This window comes from Polyergus mexicanus, unplaced genomic scaffold, assembly GCF_030449975.1.
Source record: "Polyergus mexicanus isolate NDT 795.1 unplaced genomic scaffold, iyPolMexi1.0 SCAF_16, whole genome shotgun sequence".
Lineage (NCBI taxonomy): Eukaryota > Metazoa > Arthropoda > Insecta > Hymenoptera > Formicidae > Polyergus > Polyergus mexicanus.
In genome coordinates this window covers 2,350,595-2,375,605 of record NW_027223336.1, presented here as the reverse complement: position 1 = coordinate 2,375,605, position 25,011 = coordinate 2,350,595, and the positions used below count along the sequence as shown (strand labels likewise).

The 25,011-nt window shown below is 34.1% G+C and overlaps 1 protein-coding gene across 5 annotated transcripts in view; it reads right to left on the bottom strand.

The window, feature by feature from the left end:
• LOC138940046 (lachesin) overlaps positions 1–25,011 on the bottom strand; it is a 253,582-nt gene that overhangs the window by 210,206 nt on the left and 18,365 nt on the right. For 2 of the 5 annotated variants that reach the window (XM_070308545.1, XM_070308550.1), the window contains exon 1: positions 6,204–6,522. The exons of 1 other annotated variant lie outside the window; for it this stretch is intronic. The gene's annotated coding sequence lies outside the window, so the exon portion shown is untranslated. Of the gene's footprint in view, positions 1–6,203; positions 6,523–7,911; positions 7,940–8,021; positions 8,508–25,011 lie in introns of those variants that run through there. 2 more of the 5 variants (XM_070308546.1, XM_070308547.1) reach the window with 2 other exon arrangements.

Genomic DNA, 25,011 nt, shown 5'->3' with positions numbered 1-25,011 from the left:
ACATAATGTAAGGAGATTATATAAATATATGATAACTATTAAATGTAACGCGTGGATTTGTTTCAAAATATGCAAAAAAATATAATTAAAATATCATCTGTTCTCAAAATTTTACTTGAAGTATCTAGAAATCCACAATTTCGTATCTAATAAAAATGCAAGTAAATTAATTCGCGAAAGTTGATCTTGATGTACCACAGCTTGATACGTCACGAAGAAAATACGTATGAAAAATTGTTAATTATTGACGTCTTGATTATATGCAAATACGTAAGCGTGTCACGTAAGGAAACACGTAGTTCAGGTATCCTCGTGTTATGTCACGTCTATTCAGTGAAGACCGCAGTTAGTGCATGCTAAACTTTGAGAACATACACAGCTATGTTTACGCTCGAGAAACGAGCATCCGAGAGACTGAACGTCGAATAGTTATGAGATGCATACCAAAGTAGAAATAAAATTTCGATATTAATCCTTTAAGCAGTAATTTCTTTTTCAACGATGAATTTTTTTAATTAAAATCGAGTTGAAAATTTTGTCAGAATAATATTTTCCATTATGTTTCAATCACATTATAGTTTTTATTATTAATTATATAATAAAATAATGTAAAACTTGAATCAACATTTATTCGCTCTTATTGTTAGTTCAGGAAATTCGTAACATAACGTGTAAACATATAAGATTGAATAAGCAAATCAAATATACTGCGTTCAGTATTACAAAACACACAATAGAGAAATATTAAAATCCTACATTTAAATGAGAACCAATATTATGTAAATAGAAGAGCGATCATATCAAATCTAAATATTTATATATTTTCGATTTTATATCCGAATCCTATCGTATTATTCTTTAGAATATTATTGTCATCTTAATATATATATTCCGTCGTTTCGATTTCGAAAGATGTTGATTGTAACATAACAAGTATAATTAATTATAAGCAAGATAGATTCTCAGTAAATATTAATATCACGATAGTTCTCTACATACTTTTGACGTCAGTTAATATCTTGTTGAGACATCGATCCAATTACCAAGTAGTGTCGTACTATTCACGATTTTGTAACAGCGCCATAATAATTATTATATCGCACTGTGTCGCGTAACCGTTTACAATTACTATAGTGCCAGTCGATCTCTTTTAACGATGCGCCGATAGTTTAATCCAATTGGACCGTTAGTAGTGTAAGCCGGGATTCGGCGCGTCGCGCCGTTGCGTCGCAACGCGGCCGCGACGGTCGAGATTTACGAGGCGATTTACAAATTGGCGGTTATTGTGCTCCGCTTCGGAATGAAACTGTCCCCTAAATCAAAACGTCTGCCGGCATTCATTAAACGTCAGGCAAATCCGGGAAATTGGCCGCTCGCGACGCTTCCGTCGTCACCGTGTCGTGCCACGACGGTCGTTAAGCATTACCTCCCTCCTTTGCCTGGACCCTCTGTCGTGACGCTTCCACCTCCGTTTCCGTTACACGCGTTTGCAATCCCGGCATGACGATGCGCGGCGCGCTCCAAATTTGTCGGATCTGTCGTCGATAAGCGTAAATCGAATAAACCGGCTTGTTTTTCCGAAAGCAGTTTAATCTCACGAGACCGTAATGTCCACGCATGCCGATCAAATCAGTATGCTATTGACTTAAATCACACGCCGTTTTGATCGCTGAACGTTTAGTTTCTCATTCAAACTTCCGTTCTGACTAACAATCAAGCTCCTTGTATCCCTGTAATATTTCGCGACAGGAATTTAAGTAGATAAATTAATTCTCCACGATATCAGAAATCAAAATCAATGCAGCGAATTTGCACAACGAATGCTGATAATTTCACGTAATTATCGTAATTATCGTTATTATAAACTTTCCTTGTTGTAAAGATATTGAAAATTTTTTTTCAAAATATTTTGACCAATCAAAATAAATTTTATTATTGGATAATAATGATAAATCATAAAGACATAAAACTTTGTTTATAAAAAAAGAAAAAAAGAATAATGAAATTTGTGTTGAGAAATTGAAAACAATCAATTTTCTATCCAATCCAATAAAATAATTGAATCCAAATTTTATCATAATCTTATGGCGTAAAAATATTTTATCTAATAAATTTACAAATTTTATGCAAACTAATCTTATATACGAATTATAACTAAGATAATTAGAAAATTGTTGATACTTATTTACATTTTTCAAGATGGAAATATTAGATGATATTAAAATATTATATAGATTTTGTCAATATTTTTTTTTTCACGATATACACACATTGATTAATTAGATGAGAATCAAATCAAGGTACTATATTTATGCTAATAATATTAGCGTAAATAACGTTTAATTGTAGTAATCAAGTAATCATGTAGTAATAATTTTGATCATAATATTACGAATAATACCATTAATAATAACAACAACAAGCATCCGATGATATCATAAATCATGCTGCTATACATGGAGTTATACATTCATATTCTAAATTTCTCTCGCGATGAAAGAAATATATAAACACAAATGAAAAATAAATTAATATATTATAAAGAATATATTTGTAAGATTTATATTACACACTAAAAATGTCAAATGCGAAATTAAAGTATTTTATCACACGATTATCATAGCGATACGCACAATTTCTCTATCTTTCTCGACGCTGACATTAGGCGTTTAGTGCCTTAACATAATTAAGGATTAATAACCTACGTAATAGACTCGTATATCGCACACAGTAAACGTAAGAGCTGCCGAAAATATTCGACACAATTGCCGTCACGAGTGGAGAAACAGCTTCGGTCATAGTGAACCCGCAACGTTCAATTTCAGAGAACATCTTTATTTTCTTTACGACGAGTATTACTTTTATTATCCGCCGGCATAAAAGCACGGGTGAGAAAAGCAGCTGGAGCAAAAGAAACGTTACAACGACTTCTTGCTATACGATAGCCGATGTCCAACTTGATCCATACCAACCGTCCACCCAAGCGTCTTTTTTGTCTACTTGGCGATTAGCGGCAACGACGTAATCCAAAAAAAAAAAAAAAAAAAAACAGAATGGACGGGATATCAAAGTTTAATTTGCTATTTTATCCTAGTAATAAAATAACAATTTCTTCTAAAAACACAGGGGAAGATGATAAAGCTAATATGCACTTTTTTAACTATTAGAAATTTCCGACAATCAAGTTTTTTAAAGAATTAGAATCGTATGTTAATAATTAGCAAACATTGATGTTTTATAAAAAGATTATGTCCAATTGTCAATTTGTGTCGAACAGAATCGAGATTCCAAACTCGTCCTAAAATATAAAAATATATTCTATATATGTAGAGAGATAAATAATTGTTATTCGATAAAATTTGGTATACAATGATTCTTGAGGCGAATAAAATATATTGCCAAAAGTTTTATACGACTACATTGCGTCATCGATATTTTTGTATAACCAATGTAAGAAATGGTGTAAGTAATAAAGAGAACGATATCAAATCGATTTAAAGTTTGCGAGGTGAGAAAAGTCTGATCGTTCGATGAACGTTTGTCGAGGATCAGCTAGCAACAAATGTTGCTGCAGAAAATAAACCCTCATATAAAGTTAAAGAAATCCCATCATTGACACGATAAATTTTGTTATTTTCGCACGACTTAAATATAAAATATATGACATATAGCAGATAATATCAATTGATAAATAAAGCTTTTTACAATTTTGATAAAAACGTTTTAGCTTTCAATGTATTGCGTTAAAATATATCGTATATATTGTCTCACATAAAGCTATTTATAATTTATCATTTCTAGCGGATTGCAATCTACAATGATTTATATACTGTATTTTCTGTATATCTTTCTGTCTTTCAATTTAAATTTAACACTTATCCTAAAATAAAATGAGATTTAATTAATTTTATTTTTAGACATTTTTATGTAAGTATATTTAAAGCGCTACGTCGAAATATTAATTAAATTTTCTTAGAGTTTGATAGGGTATACAATGTCGGCTATAAAACTCCACGTTATACATCCTAAGCTCTTACCGAAGAATTCAGAATTAATTATAATAGCTCGAATTTTAACGATATCGAATATTGACACGTCCGAGATGTGCGTCCAGAAAAGCCTGGAAATGTCATTCTGTGATATAATTTAAATTTAAATAAAAATAAAATAATTTAAATAAAATAATTTAAATAAAAGTTGCTTCAACATATCGCGTAAAATGCGATAAAACATTGCGTAATTGCATTCCGGAAGTGAACAGATTGAAAAGGGACTCGGCGTGTATTCTCGGTTTCGCGCCACCAATAATGGCTGATCCAAATCACGCGCAAAGTCCATAGCCACGTGCATAATTATTATTATGTCGCGTGAAAAGGAATACATTTAGTGAGATTAAGATTATTATATTATTTGTTCTGCGTTTCAGTTTTTTATCGCTTGTACAAGCGTATTTTTCTTCAAAAGCTTGTCTTGCCGGTTACTTTCAACATTTAAGAATCATCAAAAGATGAGAGATAAGAGAGATATCAAAATTAAAAGAAATTTTTATTTTCTTTAAGATCACATTTATGATTTCGTTTTTATAAACGCATAAGTCTTTATTTACACAATGCTACATTCGTCAAGATACAGACACATTGTTAATTTCCATTAAGAAACATCTGGCTTCACCGTGAAATTGTATCTAACATCTTCTTCTCTACTTTCCCACAAAAATGATTGGTAACTCAGTCCTGCCTCGAACAATGTTCGCAGGGACAATCGCAACTCTCGGCTCATTTATCTATTATTAAAAGTTTTTAACTACCGGCGTCGAGCGACAGCGGCGGCGGCAACAGACCGCGTTAAAATGGCGAGGGCGAGAAAGGCAGAAAAACGATCAGAAAAGCAGAGAGAAAAAAAGAATTAAAGAAGAAGATGAAATTCTTTTGCGGGAGTTTCTTCGATATACAGCGCGAACGACCGTAAGAATGAACTCATTCAGATCAGCATTTCTTAACGAGGAAAGTTGCAATTACTAACGGGATTTGTGTACACCGTGACAAACAGAATCTTGAGATTACAAAAACTCGACGAGTGCGTTTTATACAAGCCAGGCGAATATAGCATTGCATTATTCGTGACGATCTGCGTTTAGGATCGAAGAACGCGTTAACGTGAAAGTGCGATAATACGGATCAACACCAGCGCGCGCTTATGTTGGAGCGATATTTCCTCGGGCTTGCATTTTTATTTTCCCCTTACAGCTTACAAATATGTATCATTTATGCACGGTAAAAATTATGATAACAAGCGTACTCTGATAAAAAAAATTAAAAATATATGTTTATTTTGGAACGGTCTTCCCTCATGCTTACAATCAATCTCCCTATGCTGCAAAAATGCGCATCGTTTACACAGTCCTTCATGCGGGCGATCATAGCAAACACATATTTTTTACGAAACGAGAGAAATACATGAATACACTATTCGCCATCGACAATAAATATATCTTTGTAACTGTAAGAGCTCTTCGGCTCAAGTACACTCGGGGAAGCGTTTGAAGTCATCATGGGAGAGAGTCGGAGTAGTATCGAGAGAAAGAGAGAAAGACAAAGAATGAAAAAAAAAAAAGAAAGATTGATGATATTACGTCCTCAAAGTAACTAATCGAATAATAATAAACGAATAATAATGGACAAAAATTTATCGAATCTGATATGTTTAATTTTAATAATGGAACGTCGAGATATTCTCTACTGTCAGCGATGTCGTAGAAATAATAAATTTTATAACAGGATATATAAATGATATGTATAAATAATATTATAAATATATATATAATAAATATATATAAATTTTATTAATTTATTATCGAAGCAAGAGTAGAGATATCGCACATTATTTATAACATGACGTTTCGATTAAACACGCAAATGTCAATAATAAACAAAGCCGAAAGGCAATAATCGAACGAGCGGAACGGAATTCAAGCAATGACAATAATGTGCCATAACGCTCGACTAGATTTAATAAATAGGCACTTTCGAATTACACGATCGAATTGGTCTATAACTCTTTCCGGTCGCAGCTCCAAATCGCCGAGTTACACGTTAACCCCGTATATATATATATATATATATATATATATATATATATATATATATATATATATATATATATATATATATATACATATTCCGCGAACGAGAGATAATACGTACTTTTTCACGAGAGTCCGTGGATTTCCGAGGACATATCGTCGATGATCTTCGTATCACCTTCGACCGCGCGGCAACTATCGATGAGTCGACGGTGCTACCAGCGCGATGTGTCCGGATGTCCATGAAACATTTGTCTCACTGCACTTTCGCGACGGTGCTCTCGTCGAATTACAAAATCGCGCAGAAAATCACCGTTGTTTCCACCGTGCCGGAATGGATTGCCGGTGAAGCACTCGTGCGCTATTTTGTCCTCTGGTATTTTTCAATTATATTTAGAACTACGGGATTCGGACAGAATGAGTTATCAGGGTCGATTGCTTCGACCGCGTACAACCGCGTGATTTTTTTGATACTTGATGGAAAGGGCTTAATACATGTCCATTCACTTCATTCGAAAGATCTGTACTCGCATTTTTTTAAAGAATTTAAAAGTGTTTTAAAATTTACATTTTTTTCTTCGATCTTTTCTGTCATATCTGGTTTATAGGTAGATGAATAAAGAGAATTCTCTCTTTCTATTTGTAATTTAAACAAGAAAAATATTCCCGAAAGGAAAGGATATTAAATCAAATATTTTTATCTAATTGGATATAAATTATTAAAAAATACCCGCATCAATCGATAAAACTATCAATAAGTTTTTACAGCAATTTAAAAATTTTCATACTTTATCATTCTTATAATAAAAAGTTTGCTTAGTATATTTAATGATATTCTTTGAATATTTCCATTCATAGAAAATATTTGTATTTTCTTCGACTGAATAGGAGAATACCGCGACTTCTGCTCTTTATATTAAACGGCAAAGATTTATCGACGTAATCATGCGTACGGTACACGTCGGTGACAATACGATTATTCGCGGTTTCTGATCGACGAGGTACGATCGATTCGGAAATATTATATTTCCGGGACAGGCAGTCGCCGAGCAAACGATCGTCAATGTACGTGATAAATCTACCGAACGATATGCACACCGCCAGAGATTTCGTACAAATTCATGCTCGAGTCGAACGATGTCGACTCGTTAATCAATTTCGAAAAAAAGAACGCGCATTTCTTTTATCGCATAAGAATCACGCGCATCAAGTTTTGTTGCAGCGAAAAAAAAAATACAACAGCTTGAAATTTCTCTGTCAATTTTCTATCTCACGTAAAAAGAAGAAATGGAAAGAATTTTACAATCATGAAATCGATGTCGAGCCAAACTGAAGTGATGTTCAATAAATCGATAAGTCGTTGAAATTACCGGCGATTGAATAAATTATTTTGAAAACAATATAAATCCAAGACTGGAAATCGTTCAAATAAAAAGATTGTTCTATTTTTAGAATATAAATATTATTTTTAAATGACGTAAAAAATATATTCAAATAATAACATTCGTTATATATATATAAGCTAATTTGATATCAATTTTTATAATGCGCGTAAATATTATGTATATCAAATTCTTTAAATAACAAGCTTATGTTATTTTCAAAACAATTGATTCAATTTTCTTGTGCTTTATATGAAGCTCAAAACACGTTGAAAATCTAACAAACATGCAATTTTCATGTACTCTCCCGGATAATATCAATCGCAAAAGAAGAATAACATAAAAAATATCAATGATAATAGAGCAATATATTTATATCACTAGTATGACATTAGCATGTCATATATCGCAAACGCGATGATCAAGCATATAAATCCGTAGTCGAACATCTGTAGAGAAAACTTTGGAATCACGTGACTCGTCAACCCCTCTGCGTCAGCTTCAAATCCTCCAATCTTTCTCGTACATGGTGCTTGGCGTGTAACACGAGAACATACCCGATCAGCGAACCAATCCCGAATTTCTCTCTCTCTCTCTCTCTCTCTCTCTCTCTCTCTCTCTCTCTCTATCTCTCTCTCTACTCTCGAAGCGATGATTGTTCCGGAGAACAAGAAGCGACGAAAGAAAAACTCGTACCGCGCAACTTCTCCCGACCGATCACGCGCGAACTTAGGACGAAACCCTTTGTGTATAGGATCCTCTCCGATCGCGCGAGGGAAATCGAAAACCGCGCAACTACGAAACTATGTTAATACGAGGAACAGAACTTGATCTCGATGCACCCACTCGACTGTTGCAAGTTCTCCGTTACACGTCGGAGTCGAGTCTGCTTCGCGTTGGTCGGTGTAAAGCGCGAAGGGCACGCCGAGGACAACAACGTAGACCCACCCGCACGACACAGCCGCGACACCGGACCTTAGCGCGACGACATCCCGAAAGCCCCTTCAGCCACGTCGCGGCTACTGCTGCTAAATGCTGGCTGATGGTGCTGGCTGGTGGTGCCGGTGCTACTGCTCGACACCGCGAATATACTGCACGATGAACACGGACACGCGCGCTCGACTCTGCGCGAGCGCAATGCCGGCGACGATTCCGGCAGTAGGGGGTTGTTTGATGCCTGCCTCCTTCGGAAGATACTTTTACCGATGACTCGACATCTCGCCTATGCGCATCAAGGCGCGTGACAATTGCTGCCAATCTATCTTGTAATTAGTTTTGACAGAGTTGATGTAATTGTGTCAGATTTGAATATATATATATATCTGACTATAAAGAACACGCTCGTTCGAAAAAGTCGCAAGTCTTATATTCCGATAGTTGAGAAATTATTGTATTATCGCGTTCGATATATAAGTTTCTTTCTTTTTTTTTGTGTGTATCGTAATGGAGGATATTTAGCAAGTAACAATTTAAAATTAATATGAAAATTATAAATAAAATAATAATCAGAGATACAATTTGTATCTCTAAAAAAAATAAAATATAAATCTCTCAAGTTTTGAATATCTATGCGATAGAGAAATATACATTATGATTATTTTCATAAATATTGAAATTGTTTTAATACATCACTACTAGTATGGTACAAAATTATTATTCTTGCAAGAACAAAGAAAAAATTAAACAAAAATTGCTAATTAATAGTTCGATAAAGAACAATAATATAGCCTTGTTAACGATATAGTCATATTATATGGATCCTTATTATAACAATCGGAGTTTTAAGAAAAATCAATACTAATTAAATGTTTCGAATATCTGTTGATATATTTAAAAATTCTCAATGATATTTGAAATTTATATACGCAAAAGAGATATGAAAAAAATCGATGTTTCGTTAAATATTTTACTTTTAATTATGCATAAAAAGAATAGGGAGAGAGGAAAAAAATATATCATGATTAATTAAATGACTTATTGCTAGCGGTCATTCAAAAAGCAAAAATTTTATATAATAATATGTGCTACTATTATTAATTTCCAGCATATATCCTTTTAATAGTGACAATCATTTTAATCTCGGTTACGAAAAAGATCCAATGGAGAAAATATAATGACGAAACAAGAATAATTCCTTCTGAATATTAATGACAATAAAAAAATCTTAATTTATCCATATATGCATATGTCGATATAAATAACCAAGGGTTTTATTATTATCACAGCTGTGAGATAAATGCGATAGATTTATCTAATAAAGAGTAATGAAAATATTTCATACAAAATTCTATCAAGGATCAATAGTATTGTAGAAAAATATCTGTATCGTAAAATATTATATTATTCGCGCGTATAAAGTAGAAAGGGTACGGGTTACATTCCTCTCTTCTGTCAGATTCCAAAAAATATATTATCCTCCGATTCCAAAAAGTCATCAGTTTCTAGTAATCTTCATCGTTTTTTTCCGGAGGGGGAGGGGGAGGGGAGGGTTAAATAAACGAAGATACGAAAAGCGAAGGTGAAGACGCTCAAGGCAAAAGCGTCAGGAGGGGTATCGGTAAAGAACAGCGGGGAAGAATTTCGAGAAACGAAAACATCTGACGAGAACCGGGGGTAGCGGCAAGTCGTTCGCCTTGTCTAAAAGCAACGAGATCAAACGCATTCACGCAGCCCGGATTCGTTTGACGTCCATCGTCTGGAAAACGGGGAAGGAGTGGGATGGGTGGGGGGGAGGGGGGCGAGGAGATGGCTGCCGCGGAATCCGCGTCTTGTCGTCCCCTCGGTACGGTGCCGGGGTTGCTGCAATATCTCTCCCGGGCGTGTAACATACAGGATAACGGTGGCTGTGCAACATTGTTGAACGCACGCTCTGTTTACGCGCGCCCATGTCGTTCCCTTCCCACTCCGGATCGAGCGTTACTCAGTCGTGAGGAATTCTTTGATACCCATCTACCTCCCGGGGAAACATTTCACCAACCATCGTTCGCGAGGTTCCGCGAGATACCTCTGAGACATGTATATGTGTACGCTACACATAACTAGTGCGCTAAAACGTGCGTTTGCTGCATTCGAAGCTCTTTACTGTAAACAAATTCAATAAACACACGTTTGTATCACAATTTAATGTATAACATACATGATGGGATTGCTGTTATATTTATATAATAACAAAAGTGCAACACAAGAATAATAATATATACCATCGCTTATATTACTTTGCAATCAGAGTAATTTTATCGCCGGAAATAAGTAAACTAAGATTCCATAAAACTCGATTCTTTTCCTAAAGATATTAAATCAAATCGTAAAAATTCGATGATAACAGATTTTGTTTATAAACTCGTATGTATATTAATATATTTCCGATCAATATAGCAGCACGTTAAATGCGTAGATAAGCTCTCTCGAGCGTTCTCGAATGCGCAATCTCAGGTCGGAAGAAATATATTTCGTTCGTAAGAAAGAACAGAATTACAAGAAGTGTAAATTTCAAGAAGCAACGATTATCGTCCGGATTGAAAGCGAGTTGCGATCAAAGACAATTGTCGCCAGCATCTCTGACTTCTCGTATACGAAATGTGCGGGTCTATCTCGACGGTCAGTGGCACTCTATTTACCCGGGATTCCCCTCAACGGTGCTATACTCGGGGAAAAGGAATTTGTGTCGTACCCGCAGAATGACTCGACACGTAGCAACCGTTCCGTATACGATGGCGGATTTATTCTCCACATACAGGGGATCTTGTTACGTTCAAGAAAGTTTAGGTGAACGCGCGCGTCGCAATAATACGTATCTACTCACAAATTGAACACCTAAATTCGACAAAATATTTTTTCTCTCTCTCGCACGCACGCGGTTGTACAATAATATAAATTTACTTTCATATTTTGGCGCTATTGAAATCTTGCTAGGTCCTCACGTTCATTTATTTTATTTTATTTTCTATTTATGTTATTTTTAATTTTATTGCATGCTTGAAATGGGTGTTCGAGAATGATTACCGTGTAACATCATTGTATTTTATGAATGTGTCGTATAGAATTTTAAAAATACTATTATATACTTCTTGTTTAGTTAAAACAAGCAGTTAGAAGGTACACATCTAATCGTAAAAATATTTTGACATCGGAGCAAATTTTAAAAAGAAGTGACGAACCTTCTTTGATCGGCCGCGATGTTTTCGCGAGTGAAACGGATTCTATCTCGTCAAATAATACCGTCCGATGTTGTTAAATCCGCTCGACTTTATCGGACGGTAAATTCCCCAGCGTGACAGACTTCTTAAAATATTTTCAATATCGTCGGAGCGCGCATAATGCTGCCTCTTCAAGCGCCTCCAGGACACCCCGTCGCATAAAGTTGAATTTTCCGAGGATCGACACCCCGGCGATCGAGTTCGCTCGCTCGCTCGCTCACGCGGACGCTCGATAATGTATCTATCGGGGTCCCTCGTCAAAACGGTTCCCGTGAGACCTTGGAGCGACGATGTCTTTGTATATGGATACTGCATGGACAAATTGAAAATGTAGTCGTACTTAGTACAATATATCCCACCAAGAGAGAGAAAGAGAGAGAGAGAGAGAGACAAAAGGCGGAAAATTTAGAGCGTTAAGAATATTTGCAAGAAAATTTGCAATTTTAATTGGAAGATGGGGGATTCTACTCACGCACTAGAGTGGATGCGCGAAAAAAAAGGCGCAAGTTTTTTTTTTTTTTTAAACTGTGTTTTAATTCTTTAAAAGGAATTAACTATTCATCCGGAATACGAGAACTTTGCGTAAGGAGAAGATACGCGAATTCTGCTTCCCTTGAGTGGAGAAAGAGTGCGAAAAGATTGTATTTAGAGCGACAACTGTGAAATGACAAATGAATTTCTGCCCTTGGCAGCGGTTCGCCCATGAAGTCGTAAAACGGTGGTGAATTCGGTTGTGTTGGCTGGCCTAACTGATTGCAATTATTTCCTTACAAAGCAAATTGCCTGTCACGAAATCGTGTTAGTAGAACTTACTGCGTTGAATCGCATCAGGTATGCTGGAAGCATTTCGAGACGCTTCTCTCGAAATGCCGCGTGCACACCTGTCTCTATGTGTATGTTCGCAATGCTAGGTAATACCAATTTGTGACACGTAATCCTTGGTTGCTGTGCGTATCGCGTGCATACACACATATACACACGCATATAGACCAACATTTATGTGAACACATACATGCGAACAAAAGATAGAAAAGCAGAAAGCGTGTGTAGATATGTGGACGACTATGCACGTTCATGTGTGAAACGAAGCTTTCAATTTGAGCCAGCAAAGCACACAGACCCTCGTAACGAACACGGGACGAGACTTCGTCACGGTTCGCAATTAAATCCCGAAAGTACGTCCTACTCCTAGAATGCACGTACCCGTATGTGAATCGAGGACAATTGGAGATAAGATGGCAAGAAACGAATATACGTACGAGGAAATGATAAGAAAACAACGATCGGCGCAGTGATTCTATTTCTTAAACAAATGTCAAGTTTTTGTTACATTACGAAACTTTCATCCGGAGATTAAATGATTTAAAATTATCGCATGCAAATGTATTTAAAAAAGAATTAGTAAAAAAATTGTTTTCTCTTTGTAGCAGAATTTCTTGAAAAATTAAGGGCAACTTTATACGCTTGTGTGGTAAATGATTAAGAAAAATAATTTCGATTATTACGGAAATATTAATGGTATAAAATTAAAATGTTTATCTACAAGATGCGGAAAAATTAATAATCTTCCTAGTTTAATATAAATGTTTCAAGCTTTTAACTCTATATATCTGAATCAAGTTTATTTTATAAGAATTTATTTTATATATATGATCCTTTTAAATCCTTTTTTTCTCCTGTTCTAAATCTATTTATTTGTCAATTTGATTTAGGAACAAACTATATGCGGCGCATATCGCATACGCAAATATGATCTTTCCTTTCTGATGTACGTAAACGGTTCAATTTAATTCAAAATTTAATACTTTTAATGAACATGAATCGTACATTAGATCTTTCGCTAATATTCGATATGCACGTTCATCGCGGTTAAAATCTCTTCGTAGACTAAATTATCATTACCGAGAGATCCATTTTCTCCGACTATGAGCTTCCATTTTCTTTGTTCCACAGATATATATTCCATTCTCTATTCCCCATCTAATTTACGCATACTTCTCTATTCATCCAATCATGAATCATGGAATTTTTAGAAGACTGTCTGTCGAGGAGCATATTCAAATGCTTACGAGAATTTAAAGAGTACCAGAACTAATAAGAACTTAACTTTAATTATATTGAATAACATTTTGTATCATACAGTTTATCTTTACGCGTTTGAAATTAATTAAGTTAATAACGTAAATATTTTAATTAATAAAATAATCTTATATATTTAAAATGAAAATTACATTGCAGACAAATATTAATATAATTTAATTAAAATATTAAAATTAACTTTGAAGAATTTATAAAAGATTTATAATTTATATATCTATTAATTATCATTTATAGTTCTATATAAGTTTAAATAAATTTATAACTGCTTAAGAGCGCGCAAGCTTAAGAGCTTTGTATTTAAATAATCAATATCTAACATCATGATTAATGTAATAAATTTTATCTCATAGAAACTCCTAATTTAAACAGAAGATATTTTGCTTGGGAAAGGCTCATAAATAGTTCAAACTTGACAGCGATGAATTTTTTCTGAAAAGTGTTGTACGCCGTCATTAAATCTAAGGATGTTAACTGTCGTCGCGATTATCGTGTATTCTAAGAAAGTATTTGCGTCGTCTACGTGAACATACTCGCGACTGTCCTATAAGGAAAATTAGCGCCACTTCACAATGGGTATTAATAATTGAGAACCATTTTAACGTCGAGTTAACATAGCGTACAATTATGATTTTCGTCTTGACTTCACCCTCCCAAAAGTTCCTCTTGAATCTCCTGCCTGCACTTTCCCGGTATATCTGCTCCATGCTCTCCCTATGAAGCTTATCTTCTAGAATGCATAGCTATTGATGTCTTCCTTAGTAGTGAATGCGTAGCTTAAAACGCGTATTTTAGCATACGTTATAGTCTGATAAAAGCGCGTAATAATTGCACATCATTATCCTTTCTATTGGATACAAATTTCTAACTTCGTCAACAATGTGTTAAATGTATATTAGAAAAAAGAATCCATTCATATTACTAATAATTTATAAGGAAGTTAAATGGTTTGTATTTTTTTCTTCTTATGCGTGAAAATCTTTATCTTGCTCAATTTTTATTATTTGATTTCGATTTATGCATAATATATAAAATTATGAAATTTGTTAATTGCATCATTTACATATCATTCTTCAATCTATTCTTGTAAATTAAAACATGTGTAATGAGAAAATTAAAGAAAGCGTAAAACGTTGCATTTTCTCATTCCATGTACGATGCGTTTACGCTATTAATTACATCTTTGTTTCGCATAAGAATAAAAAAATAAAAATTCCGTAAGAATAATATTACTTTAACATCAGTATCGATAAGTAAACAGTAATATAATGTTGTTGCATTAACAATAATAATGAGCGCGCGCGTAAAACAAAAACAAAGCGAAGACAGGATTCGTTATGTACATGCAAATTATTATAATGTATAAGGTGAGTTTGAAAACAATCTATGCGTATTATATTCTCGTCGTCGCTAGCAATTAACAACGAACTGAGCGACATTATTACATAAAATCAGTAACGTTGCAAATGAATACTTGACTATAAAGCATTCCGCGTTTCTGCAAAAAGAACTGCGCGAAACGATTTCGCAACCTGTTCGCAGGCGGCATCCAGGACGCGAGTCGAGAATATTTGGACCGTCGAGGTGACATCGATGGACGAACCTAAGCCATATCCGGCTGGACAATAATTCCCCGATGAAATAATTAGCTGATATGATCTGGAGAGATAGGCTGTCCCGCCGAGACAAAAGAATGTTAAGCGTTCCATTACGCGCGGCCTCTCTTCTGTTTAAACCATTATTTTTTATATCACCTCGTAAATCCTATCGCCATCGTAGAAATTTCTTAAGAAGCATATCTCGTCCCGTAAGCGAACGCGCTAGCGGTAAGATCGGACCGGAGACATTAAAGTGATACCTACGCTCGGCACACAGAGCGCTTTCTTATCTATTAATTATCATTTATAGTTCTACATAAGTTTAAAACGTGTCACGTTAAAAATATTAAGGAAATTTGATAGAGTAATATAAATGATGTTAGAATTGACTAGATCTCAAGATGCGTGCGTCATATGTTTCACATGTTTTTGTGAATATATTTAATATATTATAATTTGTACGAAATAAATTTAACATATATTTTACTTTCTTGTGCTGTTGTAATGTCGCACGATTTTTGAATATTTTACATAACTTTTTTTCGTAAAAGAAAACAGATACTTATTTTCCATTTGTCTCAGATTTTTCCTTAACTGCAGAACTTCTTTACGAGACAGAATTATCGCAGCGGGCGCGATCTCGATATAGACAGTTAAAGCTAATAACGCGAATTAAGATTCAACGCGCATGCCTTCGAAGTGAAGCACGATCATATACTCTAACACGACCCAGCCAACCACGTTGAAACCTGACGCCCCTACTAAAATCCGTGGCTAATTTCAAACGGTCCCTTTACCATATACCCGCGTCTGTTCGCTACTACCATGGTCATCTAAAATTTCAGAAGTCCCACAACCCGGGAACATTGATTAGGAACATTTCCCACAAAGCTGCGCATATAATGCAAAAATTCAAAAAAGATAGAGACCGTCAGTCACATAAATTTTATAAAAATTAAATGATGCCATATCTCTGAAAATACTTCTAGTAAGAATACATGTATTATTCTGAAAATACCGAAAATACATAATAAAATCTTTATAAGAAATAATTTTGCTTTTACAAAAATTTATATCACTTTTAACGATCTTTTAATTATTTTTGATTAGATTATTAGATTTATTATTACACACATAAAATATTTCATACATTTACTTTCGCAAATTCTAATTAATTTTGATTTTAATCAACAATATCTAGGCGTTGTTAATATTTTGTAGAGTGTGTGTGTGTGTGTGTGTGTGTGTGTGTGTGTGAAGATGACGTATCATTTCGCGAAAATTCATTAAAATATGAAAACTCTTAAAAAATGGCTCAGGACAAACTAAGACGCCAAGTTTACGATATCTTACTTTGTCCTCGAATTTTCGAGATATCGATTATCAACATACATATTATCGACATATCGATTTTAAAGTTTAATGGCTAGAATTATTTGTTTAATCTGTAAAGGACTCTAGAACTGTTAAAAATAAAGCCAGAACTCTCTCAAATTAATGAGTCTTCACAAAATAAGACGCCAGCTTCACACATACTTTTGTCGACATTATGTAATTTATCTTGTGCAATCAGTAGCTAGAAAGTTATCTTGGGATTTTTTTTCGATAAAGCTGAAACACATTAAAGAAATAATGTCGAGAAAAATTAGGGAAAGATCAGAAGCGCGATAGATATCGACGGAACAAACTGTTTTAGAAAAATTCTAAAGCCGTATTCGAATGTTGCCCGATCATCATGTTCGAAAACGTAACGAGTTTTACGCATCGCTATGATCGCGTAATAGGAAAAACCAATAACGGGCTAGAATGTTAACGGCAGTATAGGAGCAACGTTCGTTAATTATTTACAAGTTCATCGATGCATCGAGTGCAGCGGAGCGTGGGGTAAAATTGACGCGGCACGAGATATATAATTAGCGAATATCTGGCACGGGCCAATTTCTTCGTTACGAAACGATGCTTCATCGATCCAGAAAACGGGTGACGGGTAAAAAAAATCAAGCGCGCTAAAAAAAAAGTATTCGCGAACTCTAAAGATAGAGCGGGTCGCGAATAATAATTTTCATCATATATGCTGTACACGAAAGACGCATTATAATTCAGTATTCTTTAATTATTAATTTTTACAAATAATCCGAATTATCTTTATGTAATTTTGTACATACGGTATTGATATTTCAATTAATATTTAAATAAACTATATAAATAAACGAATTACATGGTTCAAAATTTATTTTAAGATATTATTGTATAACCGGCAATAAAATAGATAATAAAACTTCTCTGCTTAATTAGTTTTTAATGTAGTAATAATATGAAAAAGTAATATCTTCCGTTCTTTAATGTAAGTTATATATGAAAGTGAAATTGATACAGCTGTAGATGTCACCGTGAAACAAAAAGAAAGGAGTCAAAAAAATGCACAGCGTTGCAATTTATGACATAATGCTGAGGCAGTTCTCAAAACTAATGCGGTGGCTGCTGACGGTGTTCTAAGTAACAGATAGGTCTGGGTAATTGCTTCACTTAACGAGAAACACGTTCGATCCTTGCGCTCGTTCCCTCCGACAGAATTCAATATTAACCGTCGTACTGTTTGATATAGTTTGGTATATTCCGCGCCGCGTGCATTTTGCAGGCTCTTTCGACCTCCTCGTTTGTCTGTCGTGTGCCCTCCGTCGGCATTCAAGGACCTCCCCTAACAATGTTCAAGAAATGCGACGACGAGTGAGCACTTTGCGGTTGTAGGCGTCGCACAATTTTTGAATATTTTACGTAACTTTCCGTAAAAGAAATAATACTCATTTTCTCTCAATGTGTCGAGAATAAAAATGTGAAACTAAAAATATTATATATCACACGTATCTCTTGGTTTTTCGGAAAGAAATCCGTTATATTCGAGATATTGCCTAATTTTGTTTAACAACGTCGCTCGTAAAGCGAGCAAGAACCGTCCAGATAGCAAGGACATGTCCTTTTGACGTCGAATGACGTGCATTTGCTACACTGAGCAAATATCGTAAACTAAATTAATAATGAGAGCGCAGAGCAAAAAGATTCGCCCATATAATGAATTAATCAACAAATAATAATAAAGTTGAAATTCAAGAAAGTGACAAATTTTGATTTGACATATGAAAATATATAAAATGAGATATTCGATTCAAGATTCCTTACAAGTGTAGAAACAAAGTAATACATGAAAAGAAATGAAGAAAGATCGGCTTCTGACAGAACAAAAACGATTTTCGCAAGCGCCTAGAACTTTTTCCTCAAACATAGTAAATACTGAAAGTGGAGACTTCTGGGGGACTTCGATCAGTGCTCCAGAGAGTTACTCCAAAGCTCTCCGCCATCTTTTTTTTCTCTATCACTGCTCTTCTCAACCTCGCAAAGGAATCAAGAAAAGATTTTACACTCGGACAAGAGGTAGAAGGTGGTACGCCGATTGGCACGATGGTTTTGTTGAACCAACAGAATCCTTCTGTTAGCACGGCTTCTTTCGTCTTCCGATATGTGTTAAGAGCGAAAACATTCGTGAAACAAGGGTTTCACTCACATGCCCTTGCAACACAGCATTATATCGAAAACCGATGCAAGACCGATGCTAGAAGCGGAAAGATGCATAACGATATGGGAAGAATATTCAATAATATAAATACGTAATTTGAAAACGTTGTTATCGCGTATTTATTCACGAAGATGGCCTGAATTATGATTATATCATCTAACATAAAATGCGATTTTTAAATAAAATAATAAATAGAAATACTTTCCTAATACAATACACGATAGTACAAATACGCTCGTACATAGATTAGAAGTTCATTAATATTCAACCAACAAAGGTCGAATTTAAAAAAGAGCTGCACGATAATAAATCTGCTCTACTTTAACGCAATCGATAAATATTTTAAAAGCTCATACATGTGTCACTGACAAAATTATTTGAATAAATAATTTTTACATTTTTCCGATTTCTTTTAAATAGTTTTATAATGCATTTGATAAATTATTCTTTAAACACATATATTTGATAAATTAGTAATTTATATAATTAAAGCTATATATGTTTTACGAGAAAGAGAGAGAGAGCCATATTGTTAAAATATATTTGTCAAAACTTATTTTATTTCAGAACAAGAAAATGATTTGATATATCGTATAAAATAAAAATAAACGAAGCAAAAGGGTCGAATTAATTGGCATCGATCGCATCTTTGTTTATCGACCTAGTGTACATCTATATGTGTGGCAAGATATGTTCGTCGTGATTCACGTCCCTACATACGTGTTCATTAAAATTTCAAGAGTGCGACGGCATAGCGCGATAGATGACTGTGGAAAATCGAAATTTGTGTATCCTTACGTGTACCTGCTACACACGATCGAACGCGTAACTTGGCCGCCAGCTTGTGTATATCTCCGAAGAAGATGAACGAGAGAGCACAGAATTACGAAGCGGAGATCAGAATAGAGGACCGGGAGAAAACAGTGGCCCCGATACGAAGCGGGAGTTCAAAGCTTCGAGTCCCGCAACAACGCGTCTAATTACTTGCTTCCTCCTGGTTCACGGCACGGCGAATTTACATCTTGTTTGTTCAAGTTGCAGTAGCCGTGTAAACGCCCCCGCTGCTATCTCTGTCCGATGTAGATTGGATACTGCCTGTAAACAGGCGATTGCCTTTGACTCGGAAAGTCCAGTCTCGATGGCAATATCTTGCGCGAAGAGGGTCACGTCGTATACGACGGATCGGATTTTGCCGATAACGGAGTAAGTAGGAATATGCAAGATAAAATAAAATCACTGAGATTTCAGATCTTTCCGTAAAAATGACAAAATTTAATATATTTTAATGCGTACCCGAGATTCGGCATACGAACGTAATGAAGGAGACACGCAATCCATAAAATAAAATTAAATAAAAATAAAAATAAAATTAATCATAAAAACATAACGAAAATATATAGAAGTTTATAACAGTTTACTAATAATTCCCTATTGTTTAACACATGCAAACATCGTATAATTTATAGCTTGGAGACTTCAATAATCGGCGTCTTAACCGATCGCTTATAAATTCTTTACTACGCTCGATGAAAATGCGTAGACGCGTCTTCGAAGCTTCTCGAAATTGGCTTCGTGGCCACTCTGTCCCTGGGTAGCTAAGACGAGTCTGACATCCTTCTTCGTGCTCGTATTAAAGGCAGGTTTACCTCGGGCCATGTGCGCTTTCGGTATTGAGTACCGACGTGAGACGAATAGATCTGACTCGTCAGGGGAGGAGATAGTCGAACGAAAAAAATCTTTTGTCATTTTTTGAATCGGTGAAAAAGAGCACTCGTTACGACAATTTAATCGATTATCAAGAGTATTTTCGACGATAAAGAGCTTTAAAGTTGCCACTTTGCGCGTCACTCTCCACGTAATATACGGCTCATTAAAGAGCAATAATAAATATTTGTAACGTACCATAGAGAAATATTATCGACAGGCGACACATATAATATGGATATTACATGCTCTATATAATGCACGTTTGTGTATTAATAAAAATCCATTAAGTATTTGTATGCAATAGATATTTATATAATTCGTATCTTGAAAACCCTTTTTGAATGGCTTTTATGTCGTCGAGCTATAATTGCCTTGTGATATTATGCATTATTTGCTTTTTCGACGAAATGGAAAATATCTCAAATACGTGATTGCAGTGAATTATTCACATTAATTACTTTTTGTATTAAATATATAAATACATCGCCATAAGCATTTATTTTTCAGACGTTAAAAATATATCTCTAAAATCTATATCTTCTAACACTACATTCTCTCGGATCAATCATTCCTGGTAATTTAAATTTTAATTGATGTCTGCAATAGAGGTTGATTTAATTGAATCATAGTTATGTTCTTTAAACGATCTTCATTAAATCTACATTGTGTAATTCAATTTTTTTTAATTATTTCAAAAATAATTACGTAATAATAAAAAGAAATCAATATAATTTTGTGTTTTTCAGAGATTAAAATAAAATTGCATAATTGTGCAATTATTGTTATTAATATTAATATTATGAATATAATATTCGTATAAATTTCATCGCCGTAATTAAAAGTGTCGATATATATCATGAAAGTTTTATAAGAATAGTAAAGAATATTGCAGCTAATGAATCAATGCTAATATACTCAAGATTTCATTCAGAAATAATTAATATACTCGTCGCGATGACGATTACACGTGTATATAGTGTTGTCTGACAGAATCTCAACACTCCCGGTGTCTGACAGGCATATGTCGCAGTGAATATATGAATATCATCTTTCTTATACATCAGCCGACACTTTTCATCCTCGGCTACATATTACTTCGGACCTTTCCAATCTTTAAGGACATCGGACGCTCTTAGCAGATGCAACATCGCTGTGAGATTGCGCACTCGAGCAGCGAGTACCATCATTTTTGCCTTTTTTTTTGCCCCTTTGATGATGCAAAGCACGTTCAAAGGAATCCTTCCCGAGCTATGGTGCAGCCCGATGCATCACACGCATTCTCGTTGTCGACGTCTCGCGACCATATTAGATGTCAGCACGTAATGTCTGATAGATCTCGGAAATATCGCATAAGGACATATACAAAAACTACAGTTGCATATATTCTCGATATATCTCGCTACGAAATATCGTTCTCCATTCAATTTGCGTGGTATGCCTTACGGTTTTATATAATGCAATGCAAGGATATACTCTAGATTGATATTCTCTCAAAGGACTCTCGAGGCTAAGTCACCAAGTAAGAAAGCCCCACACTATGTATGATGTCATAATCAATGTGAAATGTTTCATCGTTTTTACGAAGACATTCTTTGCGAATTTAATGCTATCCTTTATTGTGCACAATTATAAAAATCTAAAATCCAGCAAATGACAAGAAGATAATAATTATAAAATAAGAAATTGAAATATTTTTTATATAACTTTAATCTATATGTATGTCGTTTTTTTAATTTTTTTGATACGACGTTTTACTCGATTTTTAATTTTATATATCATCACTGCGAGATGAATTAATGATTCATCAGCTGCAATATGCTTTACGAATTAAATTATTAAATTTGGGAATTTCAGATTCCAGCAATCCTATAAGTCTAATTTATCACAAAATTTCAGAGGAATACAAAGTTTAATGGATTAATCGAGATGTATAAATGTCACTTGGCACGTTTGAAATAACAACATCGATACGCGATTTCATTTGATACGTAAATTAATCAGTTTAATATCACATCTTTCTCGCAGATCCTGAACGCGGTCGCGATCACTCCACAATATTTCACATACGCAATGCAGAAATCGATTGAAATATAATAATATCCAATATGACAATATCCTCATTATTATCTAATTCAGCGATATTCGGCGATAACAATGTGTGATGTGTGCGCGCGGGAACGAATTCGCGAAGCAGTTTCAACAAGAGTCTGCAATCGAGAATCGATCGATACGAAGTACGCGCGTACCCGCGCGATTTATAGGATCCGGGTTGAATCGAAACGAGCACGATGCAGCTCCAATAATGTTATGAACGTTTATCGACACTGCGACAGTCCGTATAGCCCGACCACGATGGCTTTAACGATAACTTTTCTGATTTCCCAGTAGCAAACAGGTCGACGGTCTTAAATCACGCCAAAAATTGGCAAACAGTTAATACTCGATCTGCCTTTTCGCCTCCGGGAGAAGCAGTTAAACAAGAGACGGACAAAAACAGAGGAAAAAATACCCACAATATCATAATTTTTTTTATCAACAAACGCAATCATGATTTTTCAATTATCCAGTTGCATAGAAGCGATGTTTACCGATGTTTACCGAAGTTTACCGAAAAGAAACAAATAAAAAAAATTATTTTTGATACAAAAATATATGTGTTATAAATAGAAGATATTCATAAAAGATTGTTATTATTGACACATATTCCTGCAACTATGATTACAACGTGGTCTGATTCATAGCTGTTGATCGTTTGAACGTGATTTATCTGTTTTTTTTTTTTTTTTTTTTTTATTGACAGTAAAACTCCCAATCTTTTGAAATTTTTCTCGGCGATATTCGATAGAGTAAATAAATAAATAAATATGTATATATATATATATATACACAAAAGCAGAATAAATTCATATAAGTTTGCACTCATCGTTAAAAAATAATTATAATTATTTTCATATTTTATTTTACTTTAAATTTCATGCTTCGTTATGCCAAAAATTTCGTTGATCAAATTATTATATTTTCTGTAAAAATTAATGTATAATTATGTATTTATTACATATATGCGATATATTATGTGAGATCTAGATCAAACATCTTTGAAACTCTTTGAAGATCGAGAAAAAAACTTCTATTTTTCAAAAACAGCTAATTCAATTATACATTGTTTAACAAACTAAAAATTACATCTACTCTGGAAAAATATTTTTTTCTATGTAATCTTTGTCTCTCTGTCATACGAATGAATATCATAATTTGCTATTTAATTTCGAAAGTTTAAGTAAAACTTTTAGTATAGTAATGGTGAGCAAATTAAAATTGATAACATTATCTTTTTAATAAATAATAACTAAATACTTTAATAAATAATAGATATACCATACATATAGGAGTAGATTGTTCAACCAATTATACTGCCAATGTAAATTTAACAATACATGTAATAAAGTATAATAATACATCCAAAGTTCTAACACATATAGCGCACAAGTGATATATGCTTTGCATAAGTAATATTATTCATTGCGTTAATGTTATTCACTAATTTTGCCGATTTTCTCCTCCGAATAATGGTAACATTGTGTCATACGTCCGATTTGTTAGCACATCAATTCTAATTAGTGTTTGTTAATTAAGTTCCGTAATTATAATTTATTTACTTGCTTAATCATCAATAGAAATCCATCAATCGATGGATAAAACAATATTGAAGGCAAAAAGAGAATTTGCGTAAACAGTGTACTTAAGCGCTAAGATGCTAAAAATTTAGAGGAGAGTAAAGTGACTTGTATGAAATTAGCACTCCATTTTCAGAATTTAAATATGATTGATATAGTTCTAATTCTTATCCAACAGTTTCAAAGATTCCTAAAATTTTAGCCCTTTAAAGCCCTTTAATTGGAGCCCATTTTGGGGCCCTTTACAGCTTTCACACAATTGGCAAATGTTTCGAGCAAAATTCCGATGAATAAATTAAATATGAAAAAAATAGAAAGCTGAAGATACACATATTAGACATTAGACGTATGTATACATATGTAAGATGCCAATTTCGTTAAGGAAAAAGAAATATAATAATTTTTTTATTTCACTCACAGAATCGCTACTTGAAGCATCATATTTTCGATACTCTGAAAGCGCTATCCAGAATCCTCAAGAAAAATGAGATAAGAAACAAATTTTACATTTTTTCTTTTGCCGTAAGATTAAAATTTTCTGCATGAATATATGATCAAATGATGCGAAAAAATAATTATTTAATAAAATTTCCAAGTGTTTTGAATAGCTTCAACGGTTTTCTTAACATTCGATAAAACGGTCTCTTGATTGGTTTTTGCCTTCAAGTCTCTAATTTAAATAGCATAGTCAAGAGACTCGATCG